A 20,534-nucleotide genomic window follows, 5' to 3' on the forward strand; every position below is an offset into this window, starting at 1 on the left:
ACGGTTTTCTACTTAGAGCTTCAGGTAACCACGTGCCCTTATATTCTGACAGCTAACCAAATCAGGACACCGTTCCCCCCAGCTCCCCAGGAAAACATTTCCTAATGCAACTGCCCCAGAGCTCCAAAAAGGAATAACTGGAAGTTTTGTAAATTGCTACTTTTGATTTTTTTTCTTCTGCCATATACTGCCAAGGTTGTTGACAGTCCCCAGTACACATTAACTACAGATCACTGTATTTTCTTAAGTGGAAATGACCAAAAACTTTGACGAACTTGCAACAAATGATCGGATTTATCATCTCTTGACCCCTCTCAAGCCTTAAAATACGATTCTGTGATCCCAGCCTGAACATGCCCTTCACAGAGATACCTTCTCTGACCAATCCCAAGTAACCCCCCACATTTCAAAGCTATAAAACTAGAGGAAAACATAGACAGTAAACTCTGACATTTCTCTTAGCAATATCTTTTTGGATATGTCTCCTGGGGCAAGTCAAAAAAAGAAAAATCAAATAAATGAGACTATATCAAACTAAAAGTTTTGTGTAGTGAAGGAAACCATAAACGAAACAAAAAGACAACTTGCAAAATGAGAAGATATTTGTAATTGACATATATATATATCTATTAGATATGTATATTTGGGATTAATAACCAAAATATGTAAGAACTCATACAACTTTATTCTAAAAAACTCAAACAATTCAAATTAGAAAAATGGGCAGAGGATCTGAATAGATACTTCTCCAAAGAGAACATACAGATGGCCAACAGACGCATGAAAAGACGTCTGACATCACTAATCATCAGGGAAATTAAAACCACAATGAGATATCACCTCACACCTGCCAGAATGGCGACCATCGATAATTCAATAAATATCAGGTGTTGGTGAGGATGTGGAGAAAAGGGTACCCCACACGCTGGTGGGGTTACAAATGGGTAAAGCCACTATGAAAAACAGTATGGAGAGTCCTCAAAAAATTTAAAATACAGCCCTCATACAATCTAGCAATTCCATTTCTGGGCAGTTACTCAAAGACAACAAAAGCACTATTTTGCAATGATATATGCACCCTTATGTTCCTTGCAACTTTGCTAATAGCAGCCAAAATAAGGAAACAACCCAGATATGTATCAATAGATAATGAACAAAGAAGTGGTATCTACAAGATGGGGGATGGCAAAAGTAGGTTTACAGTTCTGAGTGTGCAAAACACACTTGTTGATTCTTGTATTAGTATATATTGGTTATTATGTTATTTTCCATATAAACAACTGCAAGCCTACTTTTGCCCCACCCTATATATACAATGAAGTATCATTCAGCAACAAAAAAGAATGAAATGGTACCACCTGCAACAACATGGATAGCCCTGGACAACATTATGCTAAGTGAAATAAGTCAGACAGAGAAATACAGTTACTATATGATTTTGCTTATATGCGGAATCTAAAAACACAAAAAATGAATAAACCAAACAAAACAGAAATAAACCCATAGACATAGAGAACAAGCCCATGCTGGTCAAAAGGGAGAGGGGAAAAAGTAGCCACACAGCTCTCACTGTCAGAGAGCCCTGCTCTATCTTCATCAGAGCAACTACCATCCGTCACACATTTTCTTTTGTGTTTATGCATTTATGTCCACCTCCACCCTAGAGCAGTCTTGCGCCAGCAGAGTTGGTGCCATGCTCTTTATGCTCCTACTTGTGGAATGAGTGAATGAGTCTCTCTCCTACATTATCTCTTCCCCCACTAAAATGAAAAGGTTCAATTAAATGCTTTTGCTGACTTACACATCACCTACCAACTATGCCAGTTAGAGAACTCCTTCACTTGTTCCTTATGTGTTGTTGGATTATCTCTACTTCGTTATGAATCACCACCGTATTTTTTAATTGCTAATCTTTGAGTGGTTACTCTGTGCCTGGAGCCAGATGACCATTTCACACGGGTCATCTCACTGAACTCTCCCGCAGCGATGGAGGCGTTCGTATCACAGCCATTTCGCAGATGAGGAAGCTAAAGTGCCCTTTCCCGAGGCCGCACAACTAGTGAGTGGAAGACCCTGGGCTCCACTCACGCAGCGGTGCTCCCAGGCCCCCGTGCTTCTCCGCAACACCGCACTACCTTCCGCAGACAAAGAAACGCCAGACAGACCAAGCATCACACTTCAGATCACTACAGAATTACCGAAGTACAATGACCCAGTCAAATGACATTCCAAGACTCTCTTGCGCTATATGAAAAAAAAATGGGTATTCTAAGTAGTCTTTGAGGTTTTTGTTTGTTTTGTTTTGTTTTAATAACCCAAATAAGCACAGAAAACACACTTTTCTGAACATATATTTTCAAATTTTATGCTAATAGACTACACAATATGGTCGATATCAAGACAATTTTAAGATCACTAAACTTTAATTCTGCCAAATTTCAAGCTGGTTTTTTTTTCCCTTTTTTACTAAAAGTATAGAGGACTTGAGTAGTTTTGACCCAAAAACAAAAGATGTTAAACTTTGGAGCTATTACCACAACTTCAAACTTCAGTAATTTAAGCCTTCATAAAATGATGGTTTAGAAAGTCTATATGTGGAATCCAAATGAAAACTTCATGAGCAAAGCTTTCATTTAGACTCTCCCAAACTTGATGCTCTAAAAAAATGTCCAGCCAGCCCATAATGTGGGAACAATTACGAAAATTAAGACATTTGAAAACCACTCAAGCAGCTTTTATTCCTATCTACATCGGAGACAAGTTGCTGCGGGCCTTTCAGCTGGCTTTCAAAAGTCTTCTTTTCCTCAGAGGAAGAATCAGGCGGAGCCCAAACAAGGTCCCTTGCAGCTGTGCATGTTCTCTTTCCCTGTGGTCCACAGATGGAAAACAGTCCTCTGCTTTCTGGGAACACCAGTCACACGGGGTTAGGTAAGTTGTATGCTCACGACAGGAAAGAGATCACTCCTGCATAAAAGCAATCACGTTTGCTCACTGAATTCTTTTTAATAATTCACGTTAATGGCAAATTCAGGATAGCATCGGAGATTTAAACCCACATATGACCCTTCAGGTTCATTTTAGTCGTTAATTTCAGGGCCTTCAAACTTATCATTTCCTCTTCCCAGAAGCCTCTTCCCCAGAAACCCCAAGAGGTCATACCTCCACCTCGTTCCTGCTCAAACACCACTTCATCAGCGATCCCTTCCCTGCCACTGTCTGAAAGAGCACCTTGCCCCACCCTGCTGCACTCTTGCCCTTTAGTACTTTATTTTTCCTCAGAGCATTTCTCACCACCTGACGCTGTCTACTTGGGGTGATGGTCCATCTCCCCATGCGCAGAGGACATCAGGGACCTTGTGCTGTTACGGTGCATCCCCTGTACCTGGAATGCGGCCCAGGACGTAGTGGGCACTCAGTGAGCACTTGTTAAGTGGGGAATGCAATGAAGTGTCCTTGTGCACATGTGCCTGCATGCACCCTAACCGTTTACCCACACTGAGCATTATTACTTTCTTCTTCTGCATACTTTCTAATTTGGGTCTCATAACTCTTTCATTTCCCTCTAGAGACTTGGCTCCAAGCCCTGCTGACTGAGAGGTGTTGGTGGGGCGGGGCGGTGGCTGTTTGCCACCCTTGAACAGCAGCTTCATCAGAGCAAATGAGACAGGGTGGTCTGAAGGGCAGTCCCACAATGAGACCCCCCACCGTCAGTACGGACATCAGAAACTACAGCCCCTCTTCGGAACAAAATTTCAAAGAGAGGGAATTCAATGGCCACAATTAGAACAATTTGAGCAACAAAATCAAAGCATTATAAAAGAAACATCCAAGAGTCCATACTAATATAAGTAAATGAGAAGTAATAAATAATAAATGAGTAATAAATGAGAAGGGAGAGGCAAACCTCCCACGCAGAAGAAATCCAAATAAATGTAGCTCTCGCGCCCTAGAGGAGGGGCTGCAACTCCCACCCCTTAGCTGTGCTCTGTGCGCAGCGACTTCCTCCCGAAAGGGCAGCATGGAAAGGTGAGGGAGGGAACAGTCACTTTTCGCTGGAGAAACTTGACAAGCACAGTGATCAAGGTCAGTACCAACCAGGAGGAGTCACGCTGCTCGTCTGGGATCTTAATAAAATGGGTTAGGAATGGCACTGCACTACCTCACCTTCCTCCCCAAACCCATAGCCCCAGCCTGATGGCCCGATCGTGAGAAAAACCTCAGACAAAGCCCCACTGGGACACAGTCTACAAAATCCCTGACCAGGACTCAAAAACCGTCCGGTCACCAAAAACCAGGAAAATCAGATCCTGTCACAGGTAAGAGGGAGCTGAAGAGACAAAACAACTAAAAATGATATGTATCCTAGATCCTGGAACAGAAAAGGGACATGAGGTAAAAACTAACGAAATATGAATACGGTGTGGATATGTTAATAATTATGTATCCATGTTGGTTCATTAATTGTAACAAATGTGCATTAATGTAAGATGTTAATAACAGGGAAAACTGTGTGCAGAAGTGGTGGTATAATGTAGGAACTCTATACTATGTGCTCAATTATCCTGTAAATATAAAACTGTTCTACAAATCATTTTTAATTTTTTTTAAAGATGAGGGGAGAGGATACTATCAACTCTACTATACTGCAGTAATTTAAAAATAAATAAAGCCCATATGTTTCATGAGCAGTTCCTTTACTCTCTGCTATGTAAAATACACAGAGGAGTAGCAATCTGTTTGAGATTCAGTTTAAATGGATATTGTCTGTAATTAGAGCATTGTAAGCCTCTGATATTATTAGGGAAAGCTCATATATTCACTTTGGGGGTGCCTGTTAAGTGCAGGGCTCTGTTTGTTACCTTAATACACTATCAGGGGTGTCCAACCCATGGCCCACGGGCCACGTGTGGCCCAGGATGGCTATAAATGAAGCCCAATACAAAATTGTACATTTACTTAAAACCCCTTTTTGCTCATCAGTTTTCATTAATGTTTGTGTATTTAATGTGTGGCCCAAGAGACACCAAAAGTTTGGATACCCCTGCACTAGATCATTTAAGAAAGCTAAACTCACACGTACTAAAGTTTTGTTACTCTGTTGCTTAAGAATTTGTGGTAATCTCAGGCACATTACATTGGTCTGATTTAGCCCTCCGTTCTCTCCACAGAAACAGGTCCCACAGTTCACTCGGCACCTCTGCTGGGTGGTGAACAGACACAGCGGCACAGACAGGCGGGCAAGGGCAGGCTGTACTGGGGAACAGAGAAACTTCCAAGCTGCAAGTCATCTTCAGCTTGGAGGTGGTGGCACACGGGAAAACTGCCGCCTGAGCTTAGCGGAGTCAACAGGTTACTGGGCTGACACCCGTTTCTGAGCCCTGAAGGTAGGGAGGACAGTCTGTGGTCCGTCAGCTGGGTCAACCGCTGCGCCTTCTCTTCCCACTGAGTGGGCGGGCTTACAGGAGGCTGTGGTGTACACACACACGGGCCACAGGACTTCTACCCTGGGACTTGTTTACTAAACAACTACAATCAAGTTTATTGTCCCTGGGATCTCACTGATGACTAAGGACTATTTTAAACCTCTTGACTAAACAGGAAAGCAAACTTGAAAACATATAGAACTAAATCAAATAAAAGAGGTGAGACCCAGATTTTATATGGATCAGCAATTCTTGGCTTAGTTTATCCAAATATAATGTAAATATTTCATTGTGTTTACTTTCTCTAGTGTAAAACTTTTACACGTTTTTATTGAACTTATTGGGGTGACACTGTTAATAAAATTACATAGGTTTCAGGTATATAATTCTATAATACATCATCTGTATACTGTATTGTGTGTTCACCACCCTAATTATACAATTTCAATCTCATCTAATTCATCAGATATATTTTATCCTTTGGCCCTCTTAAAAGAAAAATGCTACTAAAAATCCTCAAAATTAATAATATGAATAAATAACATAACTGCATATGTTCTATTACACAGAAAAGGATCCTCAGACTGTTGTATAATCATGTCAGTAGCTTTGAAGGAGGAAAAAATGCCAAAACTCAAAGAATGTTGTCACTCAGTGAAACTATATTCTAAGAAATTTCAAAGTGCTTGTTCAAAGCAAATGACTTCCCATGAGAAGAAAATAAGATGTCTTTATGTTGTGAAATTGACAACAAAATGTTCACCCGAACTGTTCGTTCTGATCTAAGCATGGTTCTGCATTCCCTCGCTTATTCCATTTCATGCCCTTGTCCTCTGCCTGCAGTTCTGACACTGTTCAAGGGTCTTGTTCTACATGGTTTGTTCCAAATAATCCCTCCTCATTACCAGCGGTAGGTCGGCAGTGACCTATAGAGATCCCTCCACGCTTTGGGCACCGTGCCAGCCCAGGTTAGTGCCTGACTGAACCCTGAAACACTACATAGCAAGGAAAATCATGTTTTCAAAGATGTGGCCAGAGTGGAAAACAGTTGTTTCAATCAAGGCTTCGGAGGCTGGCAAGGAACGTGGTGCTATTGACAAACCAGGCGCGGCCCAGCAGGAATTCCACACTGGTCAGGAAGCAGGTTCATCGTTAATGCAGAGGCTCAGAGCCCGCCCTGCCATCCTGCCTCACTCTCCCAGCCCGGGCCGGACTGGTGGTAAAACAGCACATCTGTGTAAAGACAGCCAGCTTATGGCAATGCACGTAAAAGGCATTTGAATGCTGTGTCTGATCCCATCGTTGGCCCCTCCAGCTCCACTCTCCAGCCTTCTCCATCTGGTCTTTACCCAGTGGGACAGCATCAACAGGCTCGCTCACCTTCCGGCTCCTACCAATGACAGGTACGGTGAGAGGTACAGCAAGCCATCTGGAGGAGAGAGGAGGCTGAGAAAATTATTTCCCCTGCTCCCTCCCTACCTGGTCACTGTAGGTTGGCTGGGTTGGCTCCCATCAGGCCACTTGTCCTCTCCCTCCCTCATGTTTCAGGTTGAGGGGCATTGATTGCTTTTTGCTGTTTCTAGCTCTGGGGTACTGTAGCTGCACCTCTCTTGTTGGTTTGCACGAACTCTGCCCTCCCCCAGTTACCAAGTGACCATCCCCCACTCCAAGTACCAGCTGGACTGGATCATTGGTTTCCTGTGGAACTCTGAGTAGTACAGATGTCATTTACAGCACATTGGAATACAACAGAAAGTGTTATTTTAAGGTTTTAGTATGTTATGGAGTTTCTTAAATCTTTTAGTAAGATCTAGCACACATAACATTTTCTGGTTATAAACATAACAACTCGCAGAGAAGGAAAGAGGAATAAACCCTGGGTGTGGACCAGCAGCACAATTCTTGTGATGCCCTCCATGCCCCCTTACACAGACCAGCACCCTAGTAAATTTCTCTACACACAGGGCTTCGATAAATGAGCGACTTCCCCACAGTTGCAGGGGTTATAGAAAACAAAGACGACTGCACTGGATTCCAGCAGATCCCTGCACAGTGCAGTCTAGCTCAGAGGTCCAGTGCAATGCAGGGTCAGTTCCAACTCTCTCTTGTGTTCTTAATCTTGTGAACCATGGAACTAAATGACATGGATATAAGTGTTAATTTGGGCCTAAGGATTAACCAGGATTGAAACAAGACACTTCAGAGAAAAAAGCAGTAGACTGCTCCTTAGCAGATCTGCGAGGAGGGCAAGGAGGAGGGTAATGAGCCAAGGGGGCACTGCAGCCTCATGTGAAGCAAAAGCAACATGAACAGTAGCTACAAGGGCTGCATCTTGGTGGGTACCACTGATGCATCCTCCTGAGTGGCATTTTCTGTGGCATGGCTAGCCATGAGGGATGCTGAGTGAGTGCTGCTTTCCCAGAAGCGCTGCAGTCTGTAGCCCTATTGGAGATGCTATAGATGCAATAGGTCTTGAAACCCAGGAGCATGAGCCAGACTTAATCCCTGAGTAGACAAAAAACCTTGGAGCAGGGGAGGAGTGCTCAGGAATAAGCTCATCCCTATTCCATGCACAGCCTCATTTTATTGTAGGGTTCTTCACCTCTGCTCTTCCAATGTGAATACACACATCAGAGGCGATCTGGAACCTATACAAATCTATACAATTGGGACTTTCATACATGCATCCACTGATTCTCCTAAAGTGCCTTTTTATTTACCAGACTCAGACTCTCTTTCAGCCACTGGGGGAGAGGGAAATCCTCTGATTGGCACTGTAGAAGCATTCTCTGCCTCAGTGTCAGCCTCTGCCTCCAGACTGTGAGCTTCTACTAGAAGAGTCTCTCAGGCACGTTTGTGCACCCGATGCCCAACACGGGGGCACACCATCGATGCACAACAAACGCTTTGTTCCCCCATTGGTTAGTTTCAATTTGCTGGTTGGAAGGAGAGGAGATGGGAACCTGATCACACTCTATTGAGTAATGCCTGGGTGATAGGGAAGTAGAAAGAAAGTATAGGCTATTCTTTCAAGAAATTTGGCTGATAAAATCCTTGGAAACTCTCCTACAGTATTCAATATACTTTATTAAATATTTGCATTAACCTCACTTCGAAATCTACTGAGAGCAGAACTGGTATCTGTTCGTCTCCCTGTTCTTTGAAGCACAAACGCCAAAACTTGCTTGTAATTGGCAAGAAATAAAGTTTGATTGAATAATTCCCCAAATCCTGTTTCCAGCCCTTTTTCTTTGGTTACACTGTGGAAATTGATAGTTATTCCCTTCTGAAAACTCCCCTCCCAAGCCTCTCTGACTGTGCCCTCTCCTGGATCCTGTCCCACCGTGCTCAGTACTGACTTCTGTCTCCTGTTCTGCCACCATCCTTGAAGTATATGCACCCTAGAGTCAGTTCTCCACCCTCTCTTTTTTCCCCTTTAAATTTCCTTTCACTACTGCTTACATTATTTCCTCTATGTGATGTCTCCCAAATAATTATCTCAAGCCCTGACACCTCGCATGTCCTCTCTCTCTCTCATGCTAAGCTCCCAAATTCCAGATAAACAAGATAAAAGTCTCCATAAGGGGCCCTGGCTGGTGTAGCTCAGTGGATTGAGCACGGGGCCTGTGAAACAAAGGGTCACTGGTTCGATTCCCAGTCAGAGCACATGCCTGGGTTGCAGGCCAGGTCCCCAGTAGGGGACACATGACAGGCAACCACACATTGATGTTTCTCTCCTACTTTTTCTCCTTCCCTTCCCCTCTCTCTAAAAATAAATTAAAAAAAATTTTTTTAAGTCTCCATAAGGGTAGCAGGTATGTAGGCGAGAACTCTCAATCTCCCTCAAGTCCGCTGTTGGAGATCATGAAGCCACAATAAGGAACAACGTTTCCAGTTTAAACACCAGGTTTTTAATGTGGGCGGCTAAAATGATGCTGGCTGCAGGTCTCACTCTTTGTGCGCAGTTCAACACTCACCAGCTGGTGAAGAGGTTTGGAACTGGAGAGGCTTCATCCCACTCACACGGGTCAGTTCTCCCTCTTCCCGGTGCTTTGCTTGGGCACAGGGTACAACGTTGGGGCTCCCTTCCCTGGTGCCCGCCCGGGCCCTAACTACTGTCACGCTGCAGGCCTTCAGAGATGCTCCTGCCCAGCACTCTTGTGGATTCTAACTCAGTTCCAAGCCAGGGTATGTGGTTCCTGGACCTCCCCCTGATAAGGGTTCTCAGACTCTTTTCACGTGAACTTCCCCTTGTTAACCTCACCACACAACCAGCCTCTGGGCCCCAGGATGAGTAAAAGGGCCAGCAGGACCCCAGACTCTATTTCCTAAGAAATCCTGCTCTGTGTGGTGAGGCGCTGACCTCGGCTCCTGCTCTTAGTCATGAATAGTTGTTGTACGATACCCTGCGACTTCTCCTGTGATTACTTTTTGTATCATTATTTAGCCTTACATTCTACGGCAGAGACTGCTAAATTGCATTTCCTTTTTTTATAGAGTGATGAACTTCACTTTCCAGACTTTGTAGCTAGGATGGCCATGTGCCCAAGTTCCTCCCAACCGGAGGTGAGTGTAAGTGAAGTGTGCCACTTCTGGGTGAGCCCTGAAACACCGAGTGTGGGCTCCGCCACGCTCTTTTGTCTGCCTGCAAGCTGGAACACAGCCTGTGATCACTCAGACCAGGCAAAGTCCCAGAAGTATGACTCAAAGTGGTGCATGGACTAGTTTCCATCAACCACAAGACGAGTACAGAAATTGTGAATAGGCACTTAGAGACGTTCACAGCACCCGGACATTGCTGTAAAATACGAGTGGATGATCCGTGGGTATAAACCCGTGGGTACTGGTCTTTGGCACACTGAACATAAAGAAACCAGTCTTTAAACAATGCGAGTTTGGAAGCATGGCCCTTGCAGATGATGGGAAAACAAGAGGTGAGAAAACCTTCAAACCTGAACCACTTATCTCAGAACTGTGAATGAGAAAAGAATAAACTTTTGTTCTTGTTTTCTTCAAGTCACTGTTTTGGGGCATCTTTCCCTAAGAAGACGGTGGCTCTAGGTGAAGGTGCTGGGAAGAAGCAGAATGTGAGTATGTGGCAGCTGCTTAGTGCAGCGTTAGCCAGGCTTCCAAGAAAGAGATGAGCTCAAGCCAGAACTGTTTGTAAATTTGTCACCAAAGGTGGAAAGGAATACACAGCATCTAGAACGGGGGCGCCCTGGAAGATTAGGGAAGTTAACTGCTTCTGGAACTCCAAAGAGCAGAAAACAGTATCGCCACTGACAGCCTCTCAAAGGTCTCTCGATAAGACGATGCCGTGGCCCAAAAGGAACACGGGCCTTCAGTGAATACAGGAGAAAGGCTGCAGCTTCCCACCTAAGTCCGTGTTTTGCAGCACCTCAAGGCAGAGGCCAGTGAGGAAGGGAAGAGGGAGGTAGGCCAGCACAGAAGGTGGGAAATAAGGCACGCCGGGCCAGAAACAGAATTTGGATGTGGTAACTCGCACACGGGATGGACTAGACACGAATAGACCCATCAGAAGCCTATGACCTTTTTACCAAATTATATTGCCTTGGAAGCCACGGCTGGGCTTGAAAAGGCCTGTGTTCATTCTCCTCCAAGAAGCACACACTTTCTGATATGGATGTCAGATCCTGACACAGAGGGTAATGAACGAGGAAGAGCTGGCCCCGGGGAGGCCACTCCCTAAGGACAGAAGGGGGACCTGCCACAAAGCTGACTTAGCAGCCAGGGCAGGGAGGCCTGAATCACTCCTGCTCAGCAGGGCTTCATTTGCAGGCACCTGGGGCTGCTACACATCTATCTCCCATTCTTCTGAATGAGAGCTTTGTTTTGTGTTTTTGTTTCTGGTTTGGGGGGGGCGGGAGGGTTCTAGCTTCTTTTCCTCCATTATATAATGATGTTTCTCAGTCAGAATAAAGAAATAACAAACATTTTAGCATGGGTACTTAGAGTTTGGAGAAGGGAAGGCCAGACCTGGGGAGTTCTGGTAAACTCGACCCTTCCAGGGAATGCACAGTGGCCAGTGATACACAGGGAGGGGCGGGGCAGTGAGGGGAAAGGAACAGACGCATCGGCTGGGTCTGAGTCAGATGCAGGTTCATCGCTTTCAGCAATGACTCTAACCTGGTACCCCGCTGATCCAGCCAGAGCTTTTTCTTCCTCTCTGAAAATGTCATAGTAACTACACCTACCATAAAGGATTGCTGAAAGGATTAAATTTATTTCTATAAAGTGCTTAGCAAGATGCCTAGGAAATGGTAGATAATACTTCCCAAGAAAGTTAAATAACTCAGAATTTTTTTACAGAAACAGAAAAAAACTTAAAATTTATATAGAACCACAAAGGATCCCCAAGGGCCAAAGTAATTTTGAGAAAGAACAAACCTGGAGGCCTCTTACATCCTGATTTTAAAATATATTATTACAAAGCTACGGTAATCAAAACAATGTGGTATTCACATAAAGACAGATATATAGACCAATGAAACAGAATAGACAGCCCAGGAATAAACCCTTGCTTATACAGTTACATGATCTTCAACAAGGGAGCTGGGAGTAAACAATAGAGAGAAGATAGTCTCTTCAACAAATGATTTGGGGGGAAGTAGACAGCCGCACACAAAGAGCGCAGCCTCTGAAGGCAGCAGGCCTGAGTCTGGAGCCTTGTTTACCAGCAGGTCAGTTAACCTCTGTGCCTCAATTTCCACACCTATAAAATGGGATCACAAGAGAATCTTCCACTGAGACTCTTTAGAGATTTAAATAGCATGCTTAGCACGACTTCTGACTCATAGTTTCAATTTCTTGACTGCTATTTGTCAGTGGGCTTAAGGAAAGTTACTTAATCTCGTTGAGACTCAATTTCCTCTGTTGCAAAAGGGAGAGAAACTCTAACCTGTTGGGTTATTGGGACAAAGGGAAGGAGAGAGCTGACATAAAGCCCTTGGCTCACTTCTGGGTCTAGAGTCAGGCAAGTCTACTAAGCAAAAGAACAAGCCCATTCATTCCCAAGAAGTAGGGGAAAAAGGGTCCCAATAGAGATTACCAGGGAGGGGAGACCAAAGTGGGAAACACCCTCCCTCAGACTGGGTGGGTCCCTGGCATAGACCCCGAAGCCAAGGCCTTCTCTCCTCCACTACCCTGTCCAGAGTCATTAGCTGGTATTTCTCACCACCACCGAAAACCGTTAATCCTGGATGAAATGTGTACAAGGAGGTGAGCTGGCTGAGTTGAAAGCTTCATGCCTAACTTTCTGATTCTATTATTATACTTCCTCTAGACCTCTCACTCCATGTGGATCTTAGAGTAATCCACCAGAGTAGTTCCACTGACATACCACTGCATGACTTTCTAAGTGAGTTCACACCTCTTTTTCCATCAGCTCCCGTGGTGAGATGGGCAGGGCAGCATTCTCTGTTTTTCAGAGAAGAAAACCGACCCTGGGAGAGACGAATTCACTCTGGCCAGCTGCCATCATTCTGGCCCGGGGATCTTGTCACCACACTGACCACTATGGCCTTTTTTCAGTGGTTAATTCTATTTTCCCCCCGAGAGTGAAATACGCAGATTTGTCCCCTATAACAACATTAATGCCTCTTACAAACATTTACTGATTCTAGAAGAAATACAAAATGATTATGGTAAATGTCAATAAAAATTTGTAAGTGTATCTCTACTTAGAATTTATGACAAGAGTTTATGGGGGGAAAGTTCACATAATCAAATAAAAAGGACAGAATAAAACTCTAAGTACATGACAGAAAATGGCAATGATTAGCCAGTTTGCCTGTTTTAGAGAAAGCTCAGAGGAGAAAGCAAGCAAATGGTTTACTTCTGATATGTGGAATGATGTAATTTAAGAAACACCTTCTCCTTAAGCATGCTACTTTCCCCATCAACCTTATCTGCCTATAAGAAATCAGACTGGAAATTACCAGAGGAAAACTAGTAACGACCTAGTAGCAATCCTTGCTAGCATTGCGGTCCCCTTCCTTCTGTCTGACGTTCATGGATTTGGCATATGTGGAGAGCTGCACACACGTCATGGGCGAGAGCCATTGGGCCAATGACAGCAGAGTCGACCCAACCACTGACTCCTGCCTTCCCTGTCCAGGTAACATTTTCCCACTGTTCACTATATGCAGGGGAAGGACAGGTATACAAAAACGTGTATAAAGATGTAAAATGCACTCAGGAAGCTCATAATCTACAGCAGCACATATCCAGCCAGGGCTAATCCTCCAGTTTCCCAAGGGACATCTCCCAGTATCTGGAGATAGCTGAGGTAGTGACTCAAGGTCAACGAAATCACTACACATTCTACAAGGCACACACAGGACAGTCCACAACAAAGAACTGTCCAGCCTAATGTCAGCAGTGCCAAGGCTGAGAAAGCCTGACTGACAGGGTACAGCGAGACACAGAATGAAATGTAACACGGGGGCGGGTATGGCACGGGCGGTAAGACAGACAAAAGTGAAGTGCGCTCAGACTGACCACATTTAAACAGGAGGGTAAAATTCAGTGCTGGCAAGGATGTAGGGGAAATGGCACTCTCGGACCATGCTGCTGAGCATAAAAATTGATACCACTTTTGGGGAGGGCAATTTAAAAATGCATAAACTATTTCTATCTTTGCTTCCTTTTTCATTCCTATCTTCTCTCTTGCTTTGCCTTCTCTTTCCTTCCCTTTCCGGAACTGAGGCATAAGCACGGGGCAGAGAAAGCAACGTGATGGGAGGGAGTTTGGGGAATTGCACAGAGCCTTGGACAACTTGGTTGGGAAGCCACCCAGAGCAATGACCTGGAGGGACAGGAGGCTGAAAATGAAGCCGACAAGACACATGCGCTGGCAGGCCAAGCAGCCGAGGACGAGAGCCAGTGGGAAGGCAGGTGGACACGGAGGAGGCAGGATGGCCTTCGCTGTTGGGGGATGGGCTGCTTTGAGCAAATAGGTACAAATATTAACGATAATGGGATCGAGTTTCCAACTTCCAGAGAAGAAATGTACAAAGATATAACATGGAAAGAACAGAAAGATCTCTGGGTGTTGGGTTGGAATTGGAGGTACACTATTAGTATGAATGGATGATTTTATAATACATGGTCTCATGTAGAAAATTTATAAATGTTTCTATTTCCTAGCTCTGTTCTCTCAAAGACCTAAAGCAATGACACCCCAGTAACAATGGGCCCATCAGCCTCCCATAGCTTGGTTTCTAAATACCATTCTCCACCAAGATAGAGGAAGTACTAAGTCAGGGAAAGTGCAAGATAAGTCTGGAATATCCTGTAGTGCCGGACATTGTTTAAAGTGCTCGGGGAAGGATAGCAATGTCAAAAGGATACAGGATGTCAAAGGGCCAGTGCGAAGGGACTCCCATGGGCCCAGATGAGGACCATGTGACCATCAAAATAAACAGTGACAGTAAGATGTCAACATATTGAATACAAAGGAAATCCACAAATATTTCCTAATATAAATTAAAAAATAAATGAAGAAGAAAAACTTTGCTCCTTAGAGTGAATGCCAACTAACAAATATAGGAGTGATGGAAATAAAGAATCACTATTTGGCAGCCTTCAGAGAGGTGGCTGACTCAGGCATAAGTCATCAATATGATAAGGCTGTAGATAGAGGTTTAATGAGGAGCAGGCTGTCAGCGTAACCTTAGAATACTTTCCTACAAATTTTTTGGTATACCTTTCCAGGGGCAAAATGGTGACTTTCAGGTGGGACAATGTGGCAGACACCAACACAGCCAGGCAGCCGAGGCCAGTACTCCAGTGGTGGGACAGATTGGTGCTTTGGACTCTAATGTTACCTGCTGAGAAGAGCAGAGTACATATTTCTGCCAAGAGCACATGGCGTGAGTCTGGTTCTGAAGAAATACCTGCTGGATTCAGGTTGCGTCATCCTACAGCTGTAAGAGCTGTAAGCAAAGACCTGCGCAACTGCAGGGACTTCGGGAACAGGGACGGTCTGAGGAACTGCTCCAGGAGAGACATGAGAGGCATGACAAACTTAACATGGATCCAGGTCAGACAGGGAAAAAGGCATTTGGGGGGAAAACTGATGGGATATGAATGGGCTCTGTGGATTGGACGGTAGTGTGGTACCATAGGTTCAGTTTCCTGATTCAGTCATGCAATGATTAATGGTATGTGCCAACTTGACTGGGTTAAGGGATACCCAGACAGCCGGTAGGACATTGTCTGGGTGTGCCTCAGGGTGTTCAAGGAAGAGATTAGCAACTGAATCAGCAGACTCAGTAGAGAGGAGCACCCTGGCCAATGTGGGTGGCCTCCTGTGAAACACTGAGGGCCTGAGTAGAATGAAAAGGGAGAAGGGCAAATTTGCCATGTTGCTTGAGCTGCGATGTAGGTCTTCTCCTTCCCTTGGACATCTGTGCTCCTGGTTCTCAGGCCTTCAGACTCAGACCAAACTACATCACCAGCTTTCCTGGTTCTCCAGCTTGCAGATGGCAGATTGTGGGAATTCTTGGCCTCCCTGATCTCTAGAGCAAATTTCTAAAATAAATCAATCTCTCTCTTTCTCTCTTGTCTCTCTCTCTCTATATATAACATATTTATATATAAATAACATCTATAATATGTTTAACATAGCTATACATAAATAACATATATATTTTATTGGTTCTGTTTCTTTGGCAAATGCTGACGAATCTAAATGCCATGGGGAAATAGAAATGGATTATACTTATTTTCCCTTTGTTAGATCCATGCTACAGTTTAGTCCAATGGGGGGGAAAGTCCCCATTCAAAGAACTGACCTATTACAAATCAACCAGGGCAAGGAGGTAACTAATACAGTGATTTTCTATACCCGATCCCTTCAATGACTAATTATGACAAAGGACTCTGCACCTACCTTTGCATGTCTAGCTCTCTTTGGGGCGTGAAAGACTCCGACTGACTCCACAGTGCACCTCTGAGCTACCTAGTCTGAGTTTATCTTGGGGCAGCTCCAGAATCTCTGCAGAGGAGGGGCTTCAGGGCACTCTGAGGGGAAGGCTCAGACCCGAGGGGGCTGCCTTCAAGCTGCAGTAACAAAGCAAGCACAGTGCTTTAATGTAGACCTCATGTTGGGAGGGCCTTTGGGCAAACTGGTACAGCTTATGGAAGGGCTAAAGTGCCCTCCAACCCAGTCCTGCCACCTGAAAGCCATCCCTTGATGATACCACTGAATTTGCACATGGCTGAGTCAAGGCCAAGGCAAGTAAAACCTGCCACCTAATGTCCCAGAAACAATGAAGGCATAGGACTAGCTGGTGAGGGAACTAGGAGGGCTGACAAATGTCCTTCGGAAGGGGTAAGGTAGGCTGTACTGGGTGGGCTGATTTCCAGAGTGACACCCAGCCTGGCCCAGCCTGAGGTGTGTGAACGATTCACATCTGAGAAGAGGCAAGGTCCATGGGGCTCGGACGGTACTGGGAAACAGGTGAGGGAGGCGTTCAAGGCAGCAGGCAGGCAGGACAGGAGCTGGGCGCCAGGCACTGCAGAGGCCTGGTCAGGAGGAATGAGGAGGAGATCAGCCTGGGGAGTGAAGAGGGGGTGGAGACAACCCAGGAAATCAGAACCCTCCTCTGGCTGGCTCCTACTCACCTGGCTCACCAGGCAGGTCAGACAGACAGCAACACATGCCTTTCGGATCAAATGAAATAATTAGCTTAACTGTTTGAGAGGGGAAATGCCTTGAGTCAGTTTAGTGTTCTGCAGAGTGAACGGCAGAGGCCCCAGTTAGCCGGAGGCACCGGGCAGGAGGCCGGCCTGGGGCTCCCCTCCTCAATGTCTGAGCACTGCCATCGACACTCTCCTCGGACATACTGGCCGATTAGCTCACTCTTGGTTTTTGTCCCCGAAACCTGGGATGAGCAGACAGTACAGGTAATTCTAAGAAGGAAATAAAGCTTCTTTGGAACTTTGCCCTGTGTCTTCTATTACACAGTATTGGATAATCTCAGTCCTGATACTTATCTTCCTCTTGTATTCCCCACAGAGCGGTTTCTGAACCTTTGGCAGGATTTCCTCCTTGATGTCTCCTCGACATCAGAGGACTGCAGCCATGTGCACTCGGCACACCCGGCACCCACAGGGAAGTCCTACCACCCCATACAGCCCCCGCCTGGGTGCCCCGCCTCTGGGGGTCCTGCATCTTCAATTCCAATGCCTGTACAGCCCTCACAGGGTACAAAGCTCCTTCTCATACATAACTTATTGGGACCCAAGAACAGTCCACACAGGTAGGTAGAAAAGCAATTATTACCCCCATTGTGTACATGAGAGAACTGACTTGAGGATGACAAATGATTTATTCAAGGGCACGAGAACTCACAGAAGTGGGGCTGGGATTAGAACCTGTACTCCGACCACCTCTCTAACCCAGCATTATAAAAGCACAGGCTCCAGGGCTTTCCATCCGCTGTGGGACCAAGTTCCAGGGGACTCCTTCACACACACACAGAACCCAGTACTGGGGACAAAGGATCAGCAAGGCCAGACAGGAGGCGGCTCAGTGGGATGATGCAGGAGGGATGCAGGAGGGATGATGGGGGAAAAGAGCAAAAGGACCACTGCCAGGAAAGAGGGAAGCGAGTAAGGAGAGTGTGCAGAACTTCCCGAAGTCCCCTACAGCTTGGGGACCTGTCTTTTTGCTGGAACAATGTACACCTGCAGCCATGGTTCCAGAAATGTCAATACTTAAATGTTCATCTAGAAGAGAAGGTAACCGGCATTTAAGGAGCACTTCCTGTCTATTGGAGACCATACTAAGTGCTTTTCTCTTTTAATCTTGGGAGGTGGATATAAACTACATTTTTGCAGACAAGGAAATGAAGGCTTAGCAAGGCAAAGCAATGCACCTGAGGTCACAAAGGCTGGCCTGGAATGAAGGCCGGTCTGACTGCAAAGCTCCGCTCTTCTCTTCGTACCACATTCCTAATGCCCTGGGCCTGGACTCTGCCGTTTAGAAGCTTGCAATCAGACTTAACCACCCTGTTGGGTATAATCACAGGCCAGAAAGCATTTTGAACTAATGTATACTCCCAGGAGAATGGCTAATGGGTAATTTAAGCTATAGTAATTCCCATTTGGGTTACAGCGATTCTTCTTGCCCTAGCCCAAAGAAATAAGAGGTTGGGCTGAAGTTATGGTGGATTTCTGCTCCTCAGCAGGAAGATGGAAAACCTGGGAGAAGCAGCCAGCCTCAGGCACGTGGACATGACTTTGAGAGCCTGTGCCTACAATGCTGTGTGCACATTTGTTCCTGAGTGTGTGTGTGTTTTAGAAAAATGAGAGAATGAACATGTTGTAGACTCTCAAACAGGTTCTGATGAACATACACAAAACACTACTATCCCGTATTTTAGTGCTGTCTTTTCAGTCTTCATTTATAGAAAACAGTGATCTGTTCTAGCAAACGTCTTGTAAAACAGCCAGATACCTAAAACAGATCTGATCTAAGAGTCTGGTAGTTGATTGTATGCATTTGTCAGATTTAGAAAAGAGGGTGTGTCATTTGTAGTTAAAGCAAAATTACCTAGTTTTGAATTCTAAAGACAAAAAATATAAAACAAGAAAAATGTACCTAAATGATCTATTTTTCCGGTTATGTGGCAGTGACCATCGATGCAAGTTAAGTCCAGTTGGTCCAGGCACTGTGGTCATGACAGTGGGTCCCACCCTCAAGGCACGAAAGACAACTCTGGAAGCTTATCTCAGACACATAAGCCTCACTGGCAGGGTGTGCTTGCTGGGTAGCCCAGTTTGTTTAGACAAGCAGAACAGAGCCAAGGTTGTACGTTTCTAACTGTATCACTTCTGCAGGGGCAGGGATGGGGGAGGAAAATTCTACTTACTGCACTGGGACCACACAGAAGTAGATCCAATGTCTCCTAGGAAGCAGGGATAGCAACTACTGACAACCCAGCAATACAGAAGTTCGTGCACTGATGAAATGCAGGGCAGTGCATGGAATAATAACCTGCTTATAAAGAGCCCAGCTGTTTGTGGTGAACATTTACTTTATTCTCCAACTTACAAAAAACAAAACCCAAGGCGGAACGGTGAGAGGTTAGGCATCCCTTAGCCTCTAAAGTAACATTCCCACACCAGGTAATATATGCTGGGTGGCAGGGGGGAGGAGGTAAATGTGTTGTAACGACAACAAATAATTATGGGAGGGGGCCATATCGTGGAAACCAGGTACTCAAAAACTGACCTACACATACTTTGGAGGACCATTTTAATGATTACCCTAAGGTTAAATTGTTTCCAATACTCACAGTCACACGATCACTCCTCAAATTACATGCATGAGAAATTTCTGAGCAATTTTGGGTAGTTGCAGCCTGCTGAGGGAAAGCAATAAAGTAACATTGCTACAGAACAAAGCACTTTTGTCTGCCACGGGGCCTTCACTTAACTCACAAAGCACAACCTCCCAACAGTGTTACTAGTTAATAATAACTATTCCCCGAATTTTTTGATGCCTTGCATGGTTCGTGCTGTTCCGAGACATACCATTGTACCAGGAGTACAGGTTACATCCCCGAGCTCCGCGGGGAAAACCTGTTTTTCTCATTGACGGCAGGAAGACAGTTTAGAAAAGAAGCACCTGTGCAAAAGCAGAGCGGAGCCTCGAGGCGCTCTCGGCGCTCCCGGCGCTCAGCCCACCAGCCCCCAGCGGGCGCGGACGCAAAGCGGCTTTGGCATCCCGATTGCTTTTCACTCTTCGGGGGAAAAAGTGGGAAAGGGCAAGGTGCGCTACACTCAGCCCGGAGGGTCCTGTCCCAGGTGCTTGGAGTGAATCTGGGTCCAGGGCTAGAAGTCAGGCAACCCCGAAAAGCTGGACCCTGCGGAGGCCCCAGCGGACCGGCCTCCCCACGCGCGCCCCGGGCGTCTGCGGCCCCGGGAACCCTCCCGGTGCCTGGCGCTCCACTCACCGCTCACGCTCGCCCGCGCCGCCGAGCCCGGGAACCGGGGCCCCTGCGGCTGCCGCATGCCCTCGGGACCTGCCCGACGGGGCGACCAGGTGCCCGGCTCCCGCCGGGCGCGAGGAGCAGCGGA

General features: G+C 45.7%; 1 protein-coding gene across 1 annotated transcript in view; it reads right to left on the reverse strand.

Annotated features, from left to right (window-relative positions):
- The window catches only part of LPAR3 (lysophosphatidic acid receptor 3), a 69,770-nt gene extending 49,279 nt beyond the window's left edge, over positions 1-20,491 (reverse strand). Inside the window, exon 1 of the mRNA XM_037163958.2 lies at positions 20,411-20,491. The gene's annotated coding sequence lies outside the window, so the exon portion shown is untranslated. The remainder of the gene's footprint in view (positions 1-20,410) is intronic.
- Between the last annotated feature and the right edge of the window lie 43 nt (positions 20,492-20,534).

This window comes from Artibeus jamaicensis, unplaced genomic scaffold (assembly GCF_021234435.1).
Source record: "Artibeus jamaicensis isolate MK-2021 breed Jamaican fruit bat unplaced genomic scaffold, CSHL_Jam_final scaffold_1019, whole genome shotgun sequence".
Taxonomy (NCBI): domain Eukaryota; kingdom Metazoa; phylum Chordata; class Mammalia; order Chiroptera; family Phyllostomidae; genus Artibeus; species Artibeus jamaicensis.